This window comes from Chelonia mydas, chromosome 1 (assembly GCF_015237465.2).
Source record: "Chelonia mydas isolate rCheMyd1 chromosome 1, rCheMyd1.pri.v2, whole genome shotgun sequence".
In the NCBI taxonomy this organism is placed as follows: domain Eukaryota; kingdom Metazoa; phylum Chordata; order Testudines; family Cheloniidae; genus Chelonia; species Chelonia mydas.
Genome location: NC_057849.1, coordinates 223,168,339 through 223,187,899, shown reverse-complemented (window position 1 = coordinate 223,187,899; position 19,561 = coordinate 223,168,339). Strand labels below are relative to the sequence as shown.

General features: G+C 40.7%; 1 long non-coding RNA gene across 5 annotated transcripts in view; it reads left to right on the top strand.

Moving 5' to 3' along the window:
- Positions 1-19,561, top strand: part of LOC114019152 — a 353,232-nt gene that overhangs the window by 270,378 nt on the left and 63,293 nt on the right. For 2 of the 5 annotated variants that reach the window (XR_006287352.1, XR_006287348.1), the window contains exon 3: positions 16,554-16,661. The exons of the other annotated variants lie outside the window; for them this stretch is intronic. This is a non-coding gene — a long non-coding RNA (uncharacterized LOC114019152). The remainder of the gene's footprint in view (positions 1-16,553; positions 16,662-19,561) is intronic. 5 annotated transcript variants of the gene reach the window in all.

The window sequence follows — 19,561 nt, the reverse complement described above, 5'->3', positions numbered from 1 at the left end:
CTAAAACTGAAAGTGCTGATGTAGCTGCCATTTTGGAAGCCCAGTTAAAATTAGTTTAATTTTTTCTCAAAAAATGGAAATGTTAAGTTCAGATACTAGTATTATTTAATGAACTAACTGTGCTGTGACACTGGACTAGACTTACCCAGCCACCACTTGACCTACTTTTCGAGAAATCGATATTTTCTGCATTATGCTTTCTTTGAATTAATTTGATTTTCAAAGTATTAAAGTTAATATAAAAGGAAAATATTAAGGGTAAGATATTTAATGGAAAGAGAGGGAAAATAAAACTAATGTCAAAACTGTGTACTATATGACAGACATGGCACAATATGAAATAGAAAAATACTGCATGTGGGAAAACACAGCTCATAGTGCATTTGTCCTCCCTGAACCTGCTTCAGAATGAACATATTTGTCTTTATTCTGGTTCTTGGAGAGTGGAAAAATATTCTTAGATTGGGTTTTTGGCTGAAATGTGGTACATCAGTAATTTATAGGCTGAAATCCTGTCTCTGTTGAAGTTAATGGGACCAGGATTTCACCCAGAGATTTTAAGGCCGTGAGGGAGCACTATGATCATTGATTTCACTAGGAGGGTGGTGAAGCAGTAGAATGGGTTACCTAGGGAGGTGGTGGAATCTCCATCCTTAGAGGTTTTTAAGGCCTGGCTTGACAAAGCCCTGGCTGGGATGATTTAGTGGGTGTTGGTCCTGCTTTGAGCAGGGGATTGGACTAGATGACCTCCTGAGGTCCCTTCCAACCCTAATATTCTACGATTCTATGATCATCTACTCTGAGCATCTCCATAACACAGGGTATAGTATTTCTCCCAATGATTCCTGATATCTGATATGTCCACTGTCTTGGAGCTGTGTCCTGGGGATAAGTTGTGGCAGGACTTCCATGTGTAACTATGGTAAAGCCGGAAAGTGCATCTTACGTCGCCTACTTCATCTCCCTTCCACTGGTATCTGCAAAAGTAATACTGCTATAGAGAGGCTGGCATTAAATGCACTAGGCTGTCCATTTAAATCTGTGTTTCTTGTCTTAAAGAGTGTGAGTAAGTGTGGCATGTTAAAACAAAGAACTAATAGTACTGGTACATAAAGTACTGGTACACTAAAGCAGTACAAGATGAGGACAGGCATTGGGCACATTTCCACACAGAGCTCTCTTGGTGCATCCCAGTCCACACCTGGATCACCTCTTCTCTAGTGGCCTGCTTAAAGTGCCAGAGTGAGCGGTGGTGGTTTTGTGGATAGGACAGAAAAGACTGCTACAGGTTTACACTTATGACCTAAACCAGGATTTAATAATAATTAAATAATTTCATTCCAGGTCTCCAGATCTGAAAGTGTATTGTGCTACTCCACTGCACCACACATGAGATGCAGTCAATATAAGCTAGATATTAAAACAAAAGTTTAGATGTGACTCAGGAGACTGTAGATCGTTGTGATAAGGTACAAAACCTTGTTCTGTGCTTCCCATTTTTTAAGGAGGAACTCTCTTAATCATGAAGAGGTGATAACTGACCAGAGAAGAAAACTCTAATACCCTATGTAAACCACAGCGACTGTCCCTTATTAAGCTCAGCCTTTCCAAACGCCCCATATGGGTCTTACCATGGGGTAAGATTCTACCAGATTCATGCCTTTGACACAGTCCAGGCAGCTCATAAACCACATCCTTCTGGCATTTTCTTCTCTTTTGTACTAAGGAGGCATTGAGACAGAGAGAGGCGATCTCTCAGATAGGCAGATCCCAAGCCATTTAAGTCTTTACAGTTCAAAATCAAGACCTGTCACTCCACCCTCAAACTGATAAATATTCAGTAGAACATTGGTGTCATATTCTCATGGGAACCTACACAAATTAATAAGTGGGGGCCAGCATGCTGTACCCAGTTCAGTTTCTGGGTTGATTGCAGTGATCTAATCTTGAGGTGATTAAGGCACAGATCACAGTAATGACATCCACACTTGAAAGAACCAAACACAATCCTCAGGTCAGATGGATGGAAAAAGTATGGTCATGGCAGCTGTATAATTCTCTAACAGTAACCGAGACCCTACAATACACTGATAATGCAAATGAATTGAAAGCACACATGCAATATAGGAGGCGGTTTTATAATATGTTTTCTATGACATTTGATTGCTTCCTGCATCTTGTCACCATCATTTCAGTCGTATCAGAATTGGGCTTCAGACAGCTAACCCAGTTCTCTATGAAACACTGTAAAGACATTCAAGAGCCATGTCTTGCTTGGAAAAGATTGAGGTATAGACATGGGTGTCATCAGCACAATGAAAGTGTGTCAGACCATGCCTCCTTATTTATCTTACTTACATACCAAAGAGGAAGGGGAGCATAATGGAACCCTGCAGAGCCCACATGTGAGATTCCTCAGGACAAAAAGCAGTTGCCCAATCTACCTTATTGGATCTCTCTGAGAGAAAAGAAAGCCAACAGTTCTAGGATTCGTATGCGAGTCTACAATACCTCATGATTAGCTGTGCTAAAGGCATCGGATAAAACTAAGTGTCCCACCACAGCCACCTCGTCTTTACTCATCATCAGGAGGTGATCAACACAAACAATAGTCTCTGTGGCATATCCAGATCTGTACTTAGGTTATCCAAGGTCAAGGAGACCTGAAGAACCCAGATACTTTGAGATGTTACTTTCAATAATCAAAAGTAGAAGTTTAGCTAGATTATTGGCATCAAGTGACTTTTTCTTTTTAGTGATGGCTGCCAAAAGTAGACATTAACAATTCTGCCTCTCTTCTACATTAACAGTCTCTACCAGTAGTGGACACAGTGCTTCATTGATGACCTTTACTGCTTTAGAACAACTTTAACAGACAATAGAGATACTTATTTATTTATTAAGTCCAAAAGAGCCGTGTGATTCTTTACACTTTTAACTAAATCAATTTTAATTGGGATAATTCAAAAATAGCACCCCAAAATGCCAAAAAAAAATTCTGAACCCAAATTTACAAAAACAAACAAAAAAGTCAAATTGATGCAATAACAATTAACTGCTTTGAAAACACTACCAGAATATGCCTATTTTTAGTCTGAACTTGAAAATTCATCTAACGTGTCTAACTAACTATTCATCAGGCATTTGGATAAGTGGGTGTCACTGAAAAACAGTGCTTCACTGTATTGGCAATGTCAGGTGCTGAAGTTCTGTAATACTCATATTAGGAGTTTATTTCTGGCTTTCCTAATCCTTGATCCTGCCATCAAATCTGTGGGGTTGCAAAAATCCATCCACACATATCCAATTGCCAGATTATGGCCTTACTTATTTATGGTGCAGTCTGGAAAAATTACTGTTCTCTGTGCAATAAACATAGTTCTTACCAGAAATGTGAAATTATATATAATTAGGGCCCTACCAAATTCACGGTCCATTTTGGTTGATTTCATGATAATAGGTTTTTTAAAATAGTAAATTTCATTATTTCAGCTATTTAAATCTGAAATTTCACGGTGTTGTAATTTTAGGGGTCCTGCCGCAAAAAGGAATGGGGGGGGTCACAGGGTGATTGTAGGGAGGGTTGTGGTACTGCTACCCTTACTTCTGTGCTGCTGCTGGCGGCAACACTGCCTTCAGAGCTGAGCAGCTGGAGAGCGGTGGCTGCTGGCCAAGAGCCCAGCTCTGAAGGCAGAGCCACCTCCAGCAACAGCACAGAAGTAAGGATGGCATGTTATGGTATTTTCACCCTTACTTCTGCACTGCTACCTGAAGAGCTGGGCTCTCAATCAGCAGCCGCCACTCTCCAGCCGCCCAGCTCTGAAGGCAGCACAGAAGTAAGGGTGGCAATACTGTGACCCCGCCCCAAAAAATAACCTTGTGACCCCCCCCTCCCCCGCAGCTCTCTTTTGGTTCAGGGCCCCAACTTTGAGAAATGCTGGTCTCCCCCCGTGAAATCTGTACAGCATAGGGTAAAACACACAAAAGATCAAATTTCACGGGGGGAGACCAGATTTCACGGGCCGTGACACGTTTTTCATGGCCGGATATTTGGTAGAAAATTTTAGTAAGACCAGAATTTGATACTAAAATCAAACATGGACATTGCCGAAGTCTTTTTTGCTCAGATGTAGGCGGTGACATGGTCAGCATCTGAGGATTTTGTAGAGGCGTTATTCACCTGGGTACTAATACTAGGCATCACCATTTTATTATTTGTGATACCATGGTGCCCAGACGTCCAGTGGAGCCCCAGACAGGATGGGGGCCCCATTGCTGTACAAACATACAGTTCAACACAGTCCCTGCCCTTGAAAAGTGTATAGTGAATTAGCTTAATTTGCTGTTGTTTTTGTAATTCTCTGAATTAGAAGTTAGCAGAGCTAAACAGTTTTTTCACTGAATGTATTTTTCTTTTTCTTAATCAATATTAGTTTACTATTAATATTAGTAAACACTTAAACCATGGTAATGCCTGAAGTTGTCAGTTCAGCAGCACCCTAGTTTTGTTTTAAATTTGGTTTCAGTTGATCCTAAATCTTCACATTTATGAGCTTAAACCATCAAATGTTGTCTTGTTTCAGGTCAAATCGATGCAGAGCTAAGTGTTGGCTGGTTTTTACTCAGAACTATACAGTCCAACCCAAGTTTTTATTAAGTGTAACCTAGGTGCATCAAAATTTTCAGAAGCCTCAGCAAACTTTTCAGGTTTTGGATTAGTAACAAAAACTGAAACGAAGTGAATGTGTTTTTGGCTTGTCTTATTAAAATTTCATTCAGCTCTGCTTCTCAAAGGTAGCACAGAAGACAAATATCTGTCACACATCCTACACACATTTCCAGACAGGAAGGTTGGTCTTGTGACTGAAGCACAGGATGAAGAATCAGGTGATATCTATTCTATTCCCAGCTGTGCCACATGCTTCCTGTGTGACCTTTGATAAGTCACTTGATCTCTGTTTCTCAATTTCACTGTATGTAATATTGGGATAGTAATACTTCAGAGGCATGTTAGTGTATGGAGAATTAATTTATTCGTATTTGTAAAGCACTTGGAGATTCTCAGCTGGAAGGCTGTATAGAAAGGCAAAATATTTCCAGATGTTTTTTTGCAGTCTGGAACCCTTCCCAACAGCTAAGAAATTAAGTTTTATCTAGAGATGGACTTAACTTACAAAGGTCTGATAAAAGTTCAGCCATTTTTGGATCTGGTCAAGCTCCTTATGGAGATTGGGTACAAACTGTAATGTTTTACTCCAGATCTCAACTTCCATGAAATTTGGGCTTATTAGCGACCAAGATTTTGCTTTTCTCATATTATCATGGGAGGAAAAGAAGTGACAATGAAAATGTGCTGGTTTGAAACAAAGCATTTTATTAAAGGCTATCTTTAAAACTGAAGATCTATTTGAAGAGTAGAAAACCTCCTGTAATGGCATATTTTATTCTTATATAAGCTAATATTGCAGTTTCTTTTTCATAGATGACATATTATAAATACTAGTGTATACAATATTGCATTTGCATATTCCCATTTTATGAAAAATGCAGAGTAAAGTCGTATGGTTTGATGCGGTTAACACATATTTTCCCAGCCATGTTGATTATGTAGGTAGATGTTTAGCTAGTTTTACTTTGAGTGATTCACTGGCTTTTGGAGTTGTGTGTTTCTGGGACTGCATAACTCTAATACAACCAGTGTTGGAAGTAACCCAGGGCTGAGCCCTCAGTAGCTCATGAAGGGGCCCCCTCATGATGAGAGGTCAAACTAAACGAAAGCAGAGCTCCTACTTCAGGCAGTTATACTCCAGGAAACAGCACAATAGGGCCAGGATTTTACCCTTTATGTGCATAGTTCTATTTTCTTGCTTTTTCTCATGTAAGTGTCACAAACTATTCATAACAGATAATGGAGAACTTTTCTTTAAACCTTGGCGGGGGTCAAGATTTTCAAAAGTTACCAGTTATTTTGGGATGCCTCAATTTTTGGTTACTCTACTTGAGACACCATAAAAGGGCTCAGCACTTTCTAGAAATCAGGCCTCTCCTTAAGATGTCTCAAACTGTGCACCCAAAAAACAGAAAGACCCATCATCAGTAGCCACTTTTGAAAACTTGGCCTGTTTCATTTTTTATTTTAACAATTGCTTTATATAAATACTTGTCTGTTGGCTCACCTAAGTGTTTAGTTGCACACTCTTTAATCATTTTTCTGCTTTTATTTTTATGGGGTAAATGAGGGGGGTAAGCTTACAAAGAAGAAACAAATTTCACTACCAGCTTCACCACACAAACCAGTTTGACTGTTCAAAATATGTATGTTCCCCCCTGTAAATTAATCTTCCTTCATCTTTGTAAATATCCCATAAACTCTATCAGTTTTCAGCCTACAGAAACTTAGAGGGTTAGCGTTTAAGCATCAGAACTTTACCCTTGTAAAAGAACCAAGGAGGCACACATCTGTAATAACACTAAAAAGAAACAAAATCTATTTATGTATGGTTTATTATTATTTACCTAACCGCTTGTTCATTGGCATGTAGATAATTTCTTCAGTACTTTATCTTCCTATTATGTTTTCCAGCACCAATCTGGATACTTAGATACTCACCCGCAAGCATTTTAAAGATTTTTCCACAGAGCCATAAAACTACACCTTCCTCATTGAATGTAAAATCAAGTACACCTGTAATAACAAAGCAGTGGAATACCATGCATCTCTTCTTAGATATTTAACTGCATTGCAGTGGAGCTGGGGTGGCTTGCTTTCACAGGCTCAGTGAAATTAAAGGTCATGTCCTAGTGTTATGTCTTCCTGTTTAAAATGAATAGAGTATAAATGTTTATCTCAAGTAGAAGTGAGAGTACAGTCTACATTTGTGACATGCTCTCCAGTTCCCATTTTGAGAAATTGTACAGAAAAACAGCTGCATGTCCTTTCATATCCTTCTTTTGCTATTAAACATTTATATTTTTGATTTCAGTTCTGTGCCAGTTTTCTTCAGCCTTCTGGTCAGATTTTTAGTTAAACTTTAAGTTAGTGCTGTGAAGATTTATAGTGGGTTGTATTGTTTTCAAGAAAAAAAGAAGTCCAGCAGTGAGGTACTGAGAATTCATGTACAGAGTTGTACAATATATAGTTTCTTTGTGTTCTGCCAGTAGATATTCCAGAGTTTCGAATGTCCTGAGGCTGAGTAGTGCTAGTTGTGCAGAGGGAGGACCAAAGTATACAGTGTATTGGCTTCCCTCTTGCTGTTTTTGGACAATCAGGTCTGCTTTCCATTTTCTACAATGTTCCAATATAACTAAATCACATCTACTCTGTAATGGAGGTTCCTGAGATCTTGGACTTCTGTTAAACATAAAAGAGCAAAGTAATATTTATACAGTGTAATATTTTGATTTGCTAATGAGCTGTGCGGTGGGTATTATCACTAACTACTGTGCAACAAGAAGGATTTCTAAAACATGCATCAACTTACTCCTTCTCTGAATCATTTTAGATAAAACTGTGTTTAGTTTCTAATTAGAATCTGTGGTGTGCTAATATTTCTGGATAATGTGAGTGATTGACATTCTGCATTCTAGTGATGAGTGTCTCAGCCAGAGCAGATAACTTAAACTCATTTACTAAACTCCATAGTAAAGCTACTATAAGACTGTTGAGAAAAGCAGCAAGCCATTCAGGAGAGACTGACTTCCAGCAGTAACATATATTGACTGATGTGGTTTTGTTCTGAGGGTTATGGAGGACTGAGGTGTCTAGCCTTGAATAAAGAAAAGGAGTACTTGTGGCACCTTAGAGACTAACCAATTTATTTGAGCATGAGCTTTCGTGAGCTACAGCTCACTTCATCGGATGCCTTGAATAGTTTATTAAAATAATGACGTCACAGTCCTCAGGGGAGCAAGAGAGAAATATTTCACGAAAAAAATCTTACTCTTGATATTATGTGGATATTTTCTTTAGCAGCCCTTTTGTGCTATATATTCTTTAGGGTGGGACAAAACTGGGGAAAGTTATGCATTTGCAAAATGTTGCTCAAGTTTCTTGTAATACCAAACCAAGATGGTTTGATCTTGTTTTATCCCTGTTTTGTCTGAATCTTTGAATATTGAGTTTAACCTTCAAGACACAATGCTCTGCCCCATCTTGTAGGCTATGGCTTGATGGAAAGTGCCCAAGTAAAGTGTGGTTTTGAGGAGCTATAATATTTTTTTTATTTGTGCTAGTTTGTTGTCTTATCATTTGTGGCTGGATTCATGCCAATAATTTTTATGATGCAATACGTTGTGGACTCCACATTTATTATGTCTTATTGATTCTGCATTAAATTTGCTTAAGTATATAAGTAAAAAGATGTTTTCTCTAACTGGCAGCCCTGCAAACTCAGCCTGGCATCTGAATGTCAAGCTGGGTTCTTTCTGTTTCATGCAGAACATAGTTGTATCTGTGGTATTTATATTGCTCCATTACCATAGTATCTGAGTGCTTCACAATCCTGAATGTGTTTATCCTCACAACTCCCCTGTAAGGTAGTACTGTTGTTTCCATTTACAGATTTCTTTTGCAGGGTATGCAAAAAGAGCCTTGTTTCTGTTTGGCCAATTCATGTTTAGGATGATTATGTTTGCTGTATTAGCAGCAAGTTAAACAGGGAAGGCAGCTGTAACAACACCCTAACTAACAAGACTTTATCATGTAAGCGTGATAAAACCTATCATCTACTTGTGAAATGGGAGCGTAAAGCAGTCTAAATCCCCTATTTTCATCCTCTCCGACCTTGTCTACTTCTTTTAAAAAATTATAACAAGAACAGATACTTCTCTTCTAGCCATGAAATCATGATTGAGAGGGCTATGTTTTTAAGCAATGGGAATTTCACAATAGTAGTAGGAATTTTCAATGATTCTCTGAAGTATTTGTATAGTTATGTAGAATCCCATGAGAAATCCATCCAGATTACTAAAACTTCCATAAGCTGTACAGCTAACACTTTTTAGCCAGTTGTACTACTCTCAGAAGTTGCATTTCTGTAAGGATGATAGGAGGTCAGCATTTCAGCGCATTGGATATGTAAATGGTGACAGGGAACAGACTTCAGGGCTCATATTAAGGGACGTTGCTTAAATACTGACATGTTGCAATCAAATGACTGAAGAGCATAAGACCTGAGATATTGAATCTTTAAAGCTTCCTGAAGTACTGTTATTTTACAACTTTATACTGCATTAAAGCTTTAGGAAATTTGAAAATCATGCCATTGCATATAATCTCTTATCTGACCCAATTATATTTGACATATGTTTTAAGCATGTTTCACTGCAAGCCAGTAATGCTTTGCTTTGCACAGGTAGTAGGATCTTTCATTGAAGATGAAACTTCCATTGACTTGAGTGGGAGCAGAATCAGGTCTGTTGTGGGCATATTTTGTAGATTAGGTCACTTTCTTGTATTCCCATTACAGAGGTAATTTTTGCTTTATACAACAACTGGCAGCTTGAGGAGACTCACAATGAAAGGACTGGGAACATTAAAACAAGGTGTGACAGGGTCGGGCCAGATAGTTGCAGGAGAGTAATAGAAGGCAGATATATTAGCCCCAGGTTAAGTAGGTCCCTTTTCCCTGGGAAGTCCCTCCCTATGAGCACCAGGTATGGGAGTTTAGGGACTACACCTGCTGCTACCTCAGTAATGTTCCCCTGAATCTCGATTTTTACTGGGATGGCGGGGTAATACCCACTGTCCCATGGACGCATGTTATCCCCATACGCTTAGCCCACAGCAGCTGACTACACTTCATGAGCTTCCCCAAGACAAGCATGATAGCACTCCCCGAATCAACCAGTGCTGTGGTCTCTACCCCATTTAGCTTCACTGGTCTGGTGTACGTATGTGGGGTTACTGAGACCCCCACGAGGTGGATTAGGGAGCATGGGTCTGCCCAGTTCCCCAGGTTACACTGCATAGGCTCCTCAGCATTGGGACACTGTGCAGCTATGTGTCCCCACTCCCCTCAGGCATAACATCTGTATGGAGCCCTAGGTATTCCCCCGTCTCTTGGTTTGGGCAGTCTAACATCACGATCCTCTTTCCCCTTAGTGCTCCGACTCTTTGTGGCTTCTGGTGAGCCTTCAGCCCCTCTCTTTTTCCACTTGGGCTCTCCTGGTGGCCCAGTCACCTGAGCTCTAGGGCTTGGTGCTGCTAGTTTAACCCTGGGTGCTTCTTCCTTAACTGGTCAGGTCAGCTCCCTCGCCGTCCTTCGCTTTTCTACCAGCGTGACAACCTCGTCGTAGGTGGAGGGTTCGTTCTGGCTTACCCAGGCGTGAAGGTCTGGCGGTAGTCCTCTCATGTACTGGTCGATGACAAGAACCTATAGTATCTCCTCTGGACTCTGGGACTCAGTTCGTAACCACTTTTGTGCGAGATGGATGAGGTCATATAATTGGGATCACAGGGTTTTGTTTTCCTGGTACCTCCACTCATGATACCGCTGGGCCCGCACTGGGGTCATTACCCCAGATCTGGCCAGGATCTCTGCTTTCAGCTGGGGGTAGTCTGCCGCAGCCTCTTCAGGCAAATCATAGTAGGCCTTCTGGGCCTCCCCACACAGGAAAGGAGCGAGGATGCCAGTCCACTGTTCTTGGGGCCAAGCCTCCCGCAGAGCTGTCCCCTCAAAGGCCAGGAGGTATGCCTCTACATCATCCTTCCACGTCATTTTCTGCAGCCAATTGCTGGCCCATATGATCTGCGCCTCATCATGGCCGCAGTTCAGCTCTGTAATGGCCTTTACCTGGTTTACCAGTTCCCCCAACACAGGCCGATCTTGAGCAGCCTGGTCCATCAGTAGGCGATTAGTCTCTTGCTGCAGCCATACTGCCTCCTGTTGGGCAGCTGCCTGGACACGGGTAGCTTCCTGCTCGGCAGCTGTGGCTTGTATCAGTGCCTGCACTACCTCCTCCATTGTGGTGAAAAAAATAAAAAAACCCTCTCCCTTTTTTTTTTCTCCCAAACACCCTCCTTCTTCCGCCGCGCTGTGCACACCAGATCCCACTTCTAACGCCAGTTGTGACAAAGTTCCTCCTCTACCTTGGTGGGTCTTGCGCTTATTGGTGGATTTGCTCGCCTTGGAGCTTCACAGCAGCCCTTAGTTTGGCCGTTTTCGTGAACCTACAGTCCAGATCAACTCCTCCTGTGTCTGACCAGCAGTTGGGAGGTTTGGGGCGAACCCAGGCCTGCCCTCTACTCCGGATTCCAGCCCAGGGCCCTGTGGAATGCAGCTGTCTAGAGTGCCTCCTGGAACAGCTGTGCAACAGCTACAACTCCCTGGACTACTTCCCATTGCCTCCTCCCAACACCTTCTTTATCCTCACCATAGGACCTTCCTCCTGGTGTCTGATAATGCTTGTACTCCTCAGTCCTCCAACAGTATGCGTTCTTACTCTCAGCTCCTAGTGCCTCTTGCTCCCGGCTCCTTACACACTCACCACAAACTGAAGTGAGCTCCTTTTTAAACCCAGCTGCCCTGATTAGCCTGCCTTAATTGATTCTAGCAGCTTCTTGATTGGCTGCAGGTGTTCTGTCTGTCTTAATTGTCTCCAGAAGGTTCCTGATTGTTCTGGAACCTTCCCTGTTACCTTACCCAGGGAAAAGGGACCTATTTAACCTGGGGCTAATATATCTGCCTTCTATTACTCTCCTGTAGCCATCTGGCCCGACCCTGTCACAAAGGGCTTTTGATGTTTTTTCACTGTCAAGGTAAATATTTTATATCCTAATATTTTATGCAGTGGTTGCCCAAGAAAACAAACACATAAAGTCCAATTCTGTGCCCACTGAAGTCAGTGGCAAAATTCTTATTGGTTTAAATGGGAGCCCTGGATTCTGTTTCTGTCAGAGCAAAGGCAAAATATTAACCTGTAGTACTGTGTATATGTATGAGCATATAATCTGAGTTAGGTATGATCTTCCCTTCTGCTTTTAGTGTAATTTAATCCTTGATTATTTGCCTTTGGGAACCAGGAAATGGCTGATTACTGAAAACAGCTATAACAAGTATCTACTGAAACGTGTCAAGGAAATTTGTATTTCTCCAGACAGTTGTAAGAGATATTCTATAAAACAAGAATTTGCTGTTTGTAGAAAGCTAGCCTGGCTCACTGCTGCATTGAATATTTATAGTCAGGACTTGGTAGTGAGCAATTTGTCCTTGCAGCTCAGCAAATTAGCTTTGAGGGGAAAAAAATACGTGAGCCTCAGAAAGAGCAATCCTATCATGTTAACTTCTAGTAAGCAGTGCTCATAACTGCAAGTTCTGATTGCAGAATAATCATGTCAGGAAAATGAAACTTAGATTCTTCCAATAGAGGTGTATGTTACACAACAGTAGAATTTGTAGTCCCTTTTCTAGATGAGAAGTTGCTGAGAAAAGAGTAAATGAGCCTTCTGTAGCATGATCAAGTTCAGAAAGGGAACATGCTGTAGGGGTCTGAGCAGGGGAGTGGGAGCCAGGAACACCTGTGATCTAATCCCCACTTTGCCACTGGTTCAGTGTAACTTAGTGTAAGCCACATACTCTTATTGTGTCTCTTTCCCAATCTAGTAATAGTAAATTCCTCACTATTGCAAAGGGGCATATAGCTATAAATTAGTTCATGTTTATATGGTGCTTTGAAGATGTAAAGTACCATGTAAGTAGTATTACAATGGATAAAATCCACAGGTATTTTACTTTTGCCACTCTGTCTTCTGCTAAAATCCCACTACCTTCGTACTTATGTTGGCCTGCTCAGCTGCACTCTCATTCAGAGGTGAAGGTGTTGACATCAGGTCAGGGAAGAGGAAGAGAGGGCAGGGTAAAGCATTTTCAAAATAAATACTGAAACAGAACTGATAGCATGTTTGTAGACAAAGAATGACTTTTTGATTCAAACAATACATTTTGGGGCTTCTTCTATATGGTACCTGGGAACCTCTGATAATTAGAAAGTTTGCTCTGTTTTTGAATATAGTAGTATTTTTGGAGGTCAAGGTTGCACTGTATTATATCAAAATATGATAAAGCCAGTACTAGGCTATTTAAACTGTATGCAGAGAGAGATCCATAGAGAGTGCTATGACCATGTGCTATGGTTATATTTTTGTCTTCTAATACTTTGAGTCTACATTATGCGGCCTGGAGAGGAAGGAATTTTTGAAAGGTTACAGTTTGGAATTTGTGGGTAGATTCCTGCAATGTAAAGCAGAAGAAATTGTTAGTTACAATGTGCATTTGTAATAGTGCCTAGTTATATATCCTTGCCAGTAAATTAATTTGCATTGCATAAGGAGTGCCAAAGCAAATCATAGGTTGACTCATGTAAATTTGAGGGAATGGGCATCAGTGTTCCTAGTAAACTAGCAAGTCCCTTGTATGCTGACCCATTGGGTCAGTTTTGCGTTGGGGCTTTTCCTCGATTGGACAGCAAAACTAATGTTGCTTTAGAGGCTGCTGCTTAGGTATTTTTCAGCATGCCTGAAAAGGCACATGAAGAACAACTCCAGCACTGGAACTTTGCCTGATTTGGGTCTGGTTGCACCCTATACAAGGGAAAAGACATGAGGATGAGATATACAAGAGCCACACAATGGCAGAATCCTAGCAGCAGCAGTGTGGCAGTAAATACAATTGTCCATCCACACTAGAAGAGAAACAGGAGGATGTGGATATGGATTAATTAGGCTGCAACTTTATTCATTTATACTAACTGGGAGTGCACAGCAACAAATTATACAGTGCAGGGAGCATGCGGTTGGCTCCCCATCGATCCAGATGCAGAAACCCTAAGTCCCCTTCTTCTCTTTAGGCTCCCTCTAGCAATCTAGGCCACACCCTCTCCTTTATCTCCCCAGTTCTTCTACTGTCTCACTGCTTAGGTCAATGAGGTTTATAGCCAGTGATGAGCTGCCAGAAGCTGAAGAACCGGTTCCTTCAGTCGCTCTAGTTCTTCGGTGGTACTTCGGCAGCATGTCCTTCAGTCGCTCTGGGTCTTCAGCGGCGCTGAAGGACCTGCCGCCGAAGTGCCACCGAAGGCCCGGAGTACCGCTGGGTGAGTAAAAATTCTCAGGGGAGCTTCCCCAGCCAAGAGCTCAGGGGCCACAGTTTGCCCACCCCTTTAACAACCAGTTCTAAACTGGCTTCAAAATTTAACAACCAGTTCGTGCGAACCAGTGCGAACCGGCTCCAGCTCACCACTGTTTATAGCTGTTAATAAGAGCAGAATTTGCTCTGAGAGCCCATGTGGTGTTAAGATGTAAAGCTGTTTAGTATACTGCTTGCAATAGCTACTTTAGAGCCATTACACAGTATCATGGCTTATATTTTACAAAAAAATGAGTGGTATTGGGTATCCAATTTGAGATGCCTTAAAAAGGCCTGATCTTTAGAAGCTGCTTAACACCCTCTGAAGAGTAGCTCCCTTTAAAATATCTCAAGTTCAGCATCCAAAAAGTGAGGCACTCAAAATCACTTGTCCCTTTTGAAAATGTTAGGCCTGTGTGAATGTGTGTGACAAATCCAAAATAGCAGACATGCAATGGAAGCTTTTTTGAAAAGTACTTCATGTGCACAGTAATTCTTTTAAAAAAAACATTTTAAATATATATGTATATTTGAAAATTTAGAAATTACCAAAAGCAGAATGTGTTTTGAAAGAATGAAAAGAAAGCTCATCATTAAAGAACCCGAGTAGTCGAAGCTGTGAGTTGATGCATCAGACTTTCACCACTAAAGCTGGATTTAAATTATGCCTAAATCATGTGTGATCTTTGAACACATAACAGATCACTGTACAGTCTGTTATGACTGGCACTTGCTGATGAGAAGAGGTCCAGACCTGGAGTAGCAGGTGTGTTGCAGATTAGGATTGATGCCCATTGGGGGAGGCCATAAAGTTCTGTTTATATGTCACCTGCCTGTAACTAGTGCTGTTCAACTTTAATGAGCACTAAACTTCACCCAACTCTTTTTTTTTAAAGGTTGGCAAATATTATTAAAGATAAGCAATTATTATATCACAGTTTTTTAAAAAAAATGTTACAAGTCATAAAGTGATACCTTATGTATACAGTTCCTTCTGACATGGGTAGATCCATGCAAACAATCTAAGACGGTTTATAATACATGGGTGACAGTTGCACCAGCCAGATGGCAGTGGGTTTCACTGATGTACCAGTGATAGTAGCTAAGTTCCCAGTACCACAGGGTGTGGATCGGGAGCATTGCAGGTGGGAAGGAGTAGTTCTCTTTAACTGGTGCTCACAACACTGTTGACTTGAGTTCTGAGGCAGCCATATCCAGACCAGCCATCAAAAGTCACAACGGCACAGGGCCCACAGATGGATGAGAGAAAAGTTTGGAGGGAAAAAAGGCATTAAAGAATGGTGTGGAGAAAGAAAAACAGAGGTACACATGAGAACAATTCCTCACCTCCACTCTTCTCCAAATCTGTGTGCAACTATGATACAGAGATATGGTCGACTAGTCTTTGTCTAATACATACAAGGATGTGCAATACATCCTTTAAGAAAAATTAAGCAGACAATTCTTAGGCACTTTATAGAGAGAACACGGAACTCTTCTACAGTAATAGTAAACCTAATAGTTACTTTCACCTAGTTAAAGAAATCCTGCACAGATTGTTACACACATAGGAACCAAATTCTCTGCTGGTTTAAACTGCTGCAGCTTTATTCTAGTCAATGCAGCCATAGCAATTTACACTGACAGAGTATTCGGCCTCATTATCAAAGTAACTCAGAGGAAGACTTCTGTCTGGAAAGGTGAATCTAGAATGGAAAAGTTTTAATTTAGGGTTAGGGTGACCATACGTCCAGTTTTGGCCAGGACAGTCCCTTTTTTAAGCCCTGTCCTGGCCATCCCAACTTTTTTTGGCAAAAGTGGGCATTTGTCCCATTTGCTCTTACCAACTTGATCAGTTTGCTAGAGCAAAAGGGACAAATGCCCACTTTTGTCAAAAAAGTGGGGTGCAGTGCAGTTGAAGTAATGTGTGGGAGGTGAGCGGAGATGCCAGCCCCGTGCAGAGGCGGAGGCTGGCAGGTTTCAGCAACCAGTGATAGCCTGGCGGGGGGAGGGGGTGGGCAGCAGGGTTCAAGCGGCCAGCGGTAGTGTGGCGTGGAGGCTGGCAAAGTTCAATCAACCAGTGATGTCCTGGTGCTGGGGGTGGAGAGGGGGCAGGCAGGGTTTGAATGATTAGCCCCATGTGGTGTCCCATTTTCCATTTGGGAAATATGGTCACCCTAATTAGGGTTGAGTGTATTTTGCTAGAATCCATATGCTTTAAAGAAAATGTCCTTCTCTATGAAACAACACAGTTTGTTTAGAGTTTCTTATTTATCTGCTCCACATGAAATGTTGGGTCAGTGAAACAGACAGTATGGGGGATGAAACAATACTGAAATATTTATTTTATCATATGTCGGCTTTTGCTTTAGATCTTCTTTAAATTCCTACCAAATTCACATTTAGTGAGGTTGCTTTTTCCCTTCCCCACAGTATGTCTGTCTCAGATTGCACCCAAAAAGATGGAGGAGTTATTTGGCAAGTTATGAAATCAAGGCACACAAAGAAAAGGCTTCTGAGAATCCATTGAGAGGCTTTCAGGTATTTCTGAGCTCACTATACACACCAATACTCTATGTGTCGTTTTGGGTACTGTACAAGCACATACACTAATGAACTTGAAGGTAACTACTTCCATTAACTCATGAATGGTGATGATGAAATACAATATAAGTGAATGGAAATACCCTGAAAGGGAGAAAAAACTAGGGCTATTTAATCTAAATGCCACTGTGTATTTTAAGATTCTTGTTATGATGATTGTTTTACTGCGTAAAAGTGGTGCCTTAAAACTCAACAGATTAGGACCCCTGTGGATATTCAATGATATCTACATATACTTACTAGCTGAATACGTTTGTACCACCTTTCACTCCTATGAGCATAGCAGAGGCATCACAGGAATGGGTCAGCTAGACGCTTTTCTGACTCTCACTTAAACAGAATTCACTAGGTTCCCTGTTACTAACTAATGGGCCAAGTCAATGCCCACTGAACACAGTGGAGATCAGGTCCTAAGTATAACAAGAGTTTGGAGCTTCCCCAGTTAAATCAGTGGATTAAGGCGAAAATGTATTTCAATACAGAGAGCAGCACAATGGCCTGTGTATCACCTAAGACCCAATTTAAAGCTGTGCATTGAGGACTTCCATGGGGCTTTAAGGGTTCAAAGGGCCTCTGCACTGAGGTGAATTTGACCCGTTAGTGCACATTCAACTGAATGGGAGTTTGGCAGTTGCAGGACTTCAGGCCCTAGAACAGAGATTTATCATCAGGATATGAAGGTTGTGCCAGGAGTAAGCTGCAAAGAAGTACCACTGGTGGTTAACCACTGGATTATACCAAACTAGAATTTTGTTTTACTGTTACTAATAGGGAAAAGTAGGGTGATCGATTTGGAGCAGTAATCTACTCAATCTGCGTGTTTTATTTGTAAAATAAGGATAGTAATAGTGACTCCTTTTCAAAGCTCTTTGAGATCCTGAGATGAAAGGTGTGCTATATAAGCGCAAACTCTAACTTATTATTATTGATATTCTAAATATAGCAGTAATAGTTTTTGAGTAAGATTATATGCTAGAAAATTAGACCTAAATCCTGCTAACATTTTCATCCATGATTAATTTAGCTCAAGTGAATAGCCTCATTGTAGTAAACAGGACTGCACACATGATTAAAATTAAACCCATGTGTAAGTTTTTTCAGGATCAGGGACTTAGATATACAATTAATCAGAACAATATCAGGTTGAGGACAAGAAACAGAAGAAATTGACAGTTGACTCTATAGTATTATTTTTAAGCCTCATCAAGATTCAGAAGGAGTTAAATGTATGTGTAGCATTTAGTGAAGTTTGGTTATTGATATTGAACAATTTACTTCTTAGCTGTCTCTTCAGTGCAATACACAGAGTCAACTGTTTTATACAAAAGTAGCATAAAATGATTTCATGAACTTCAAGTCAATAAGGAGTGCATAGAAGGTCAGTATTTTACTAAAAATTTCAACCTTGTATTCTAAGTACAGTGTTCTTTTTTATTAGGTATTTTAAACAAAACAACATACTTCATAATGAAGTGCAATTAAGATATGTTGCTTGTATATAAAACTCACTGTAATTAAGAAGTTGTACCACATATTGCCACCTAAGAAGCATGCAGTAGTATATATCTGGAGGCTTACACCATGTGTAATGTAGGAATCAGACAAATATTCGTAATCACTTAGTACTGGAATGCCTGCTATTTTCTGTATTCATATTTTATTGACTATATATGAAGGAAGTGTGCTCCCGTGGATATGGCGTTGGGCTTGAAAAGATGACTTGGGTACTGTTTTTGGTTATGCCACCAATATGCTGTTTCACTTGAGGCAAGTTACTTCATCTCTCTGAGCCTCAGATTCCCCATCTCAGAAATGGGGTACTGATACTTACCCTCCCTTTGTAAAGTACTTGAGATGTATAGATGAAAGTACTATATAATATTATTAATAAAAAATAACCCAGAACCCAAAAATCTACTGACAATCCATTGTCATCCTGTGGAAGATGGAACTCAGTATTGTCTTCTTGCCCATCTTTATGGGCAGCATTCACCCTCCTTTGCGCACTGGGACTTCCTTGACCTTTATACCACAGAGTGCAGTGTATTTCTGTAACTCCTTGGCTAAACCATGCCATCTTTGGCAAAGCATACCATGGGGCTTCCTTGGTATTTTATGTCATTCACACTGGGAGTAGCTGTTTCACTCACCTAAAGGTGAAAGTGTTCTGGGGTTGAGACACTACATAATGCCATGGGCTGATCTGAAATTGGTCTGGGATGTCATCCAGTTTCCTTCCTGTGATCAGAAGCTTAAATATATCAACATGTTTTATTTTATTAAAATTCCAAAAATATTTTAAACAGTAAGATTCTCAATCAAAACCAGTTGAAATAAGGGATGGGCAGAATGGTTCACTCCGTTAGGCAATGGACTCAAGTTCAGGACACCTGGGTTCTACTCCTGGGATTGCTATTAACCTGCTGTGTGACCTAGGGCAAGTCACTTCACCTTTCTGTGCCTCATTTTCCCTTTCTATCCTCTGTCGCTCTCTTCTCTGTTTAGACAAAATTTAGACTTTGGGCCAGGAGCTGTTCCTCACTATGTGTTCATATGCCCCTAGCAGGATTGAGCAGTGATTTCAGTTAGGGGTCTATAGGCACTACCATATAGAAATAATTAAAAGTAACAATAATAATACATAACAAATTGAGAGTGAAAGCTGAACGGTGGGCGCTCCATTCATAACTTATCCAGTTTTGCTTATATAAGAAGTCTCAGTGTAAACTCTTAACCAGGCCATTAATACTGTAAAGCTCCCACCACCTGCCAGTATTTTTACCACTAAGTTGTCTAACCCTCCTCAGAACAGGTCTAAAAAACAAAGTGTTAAAAAT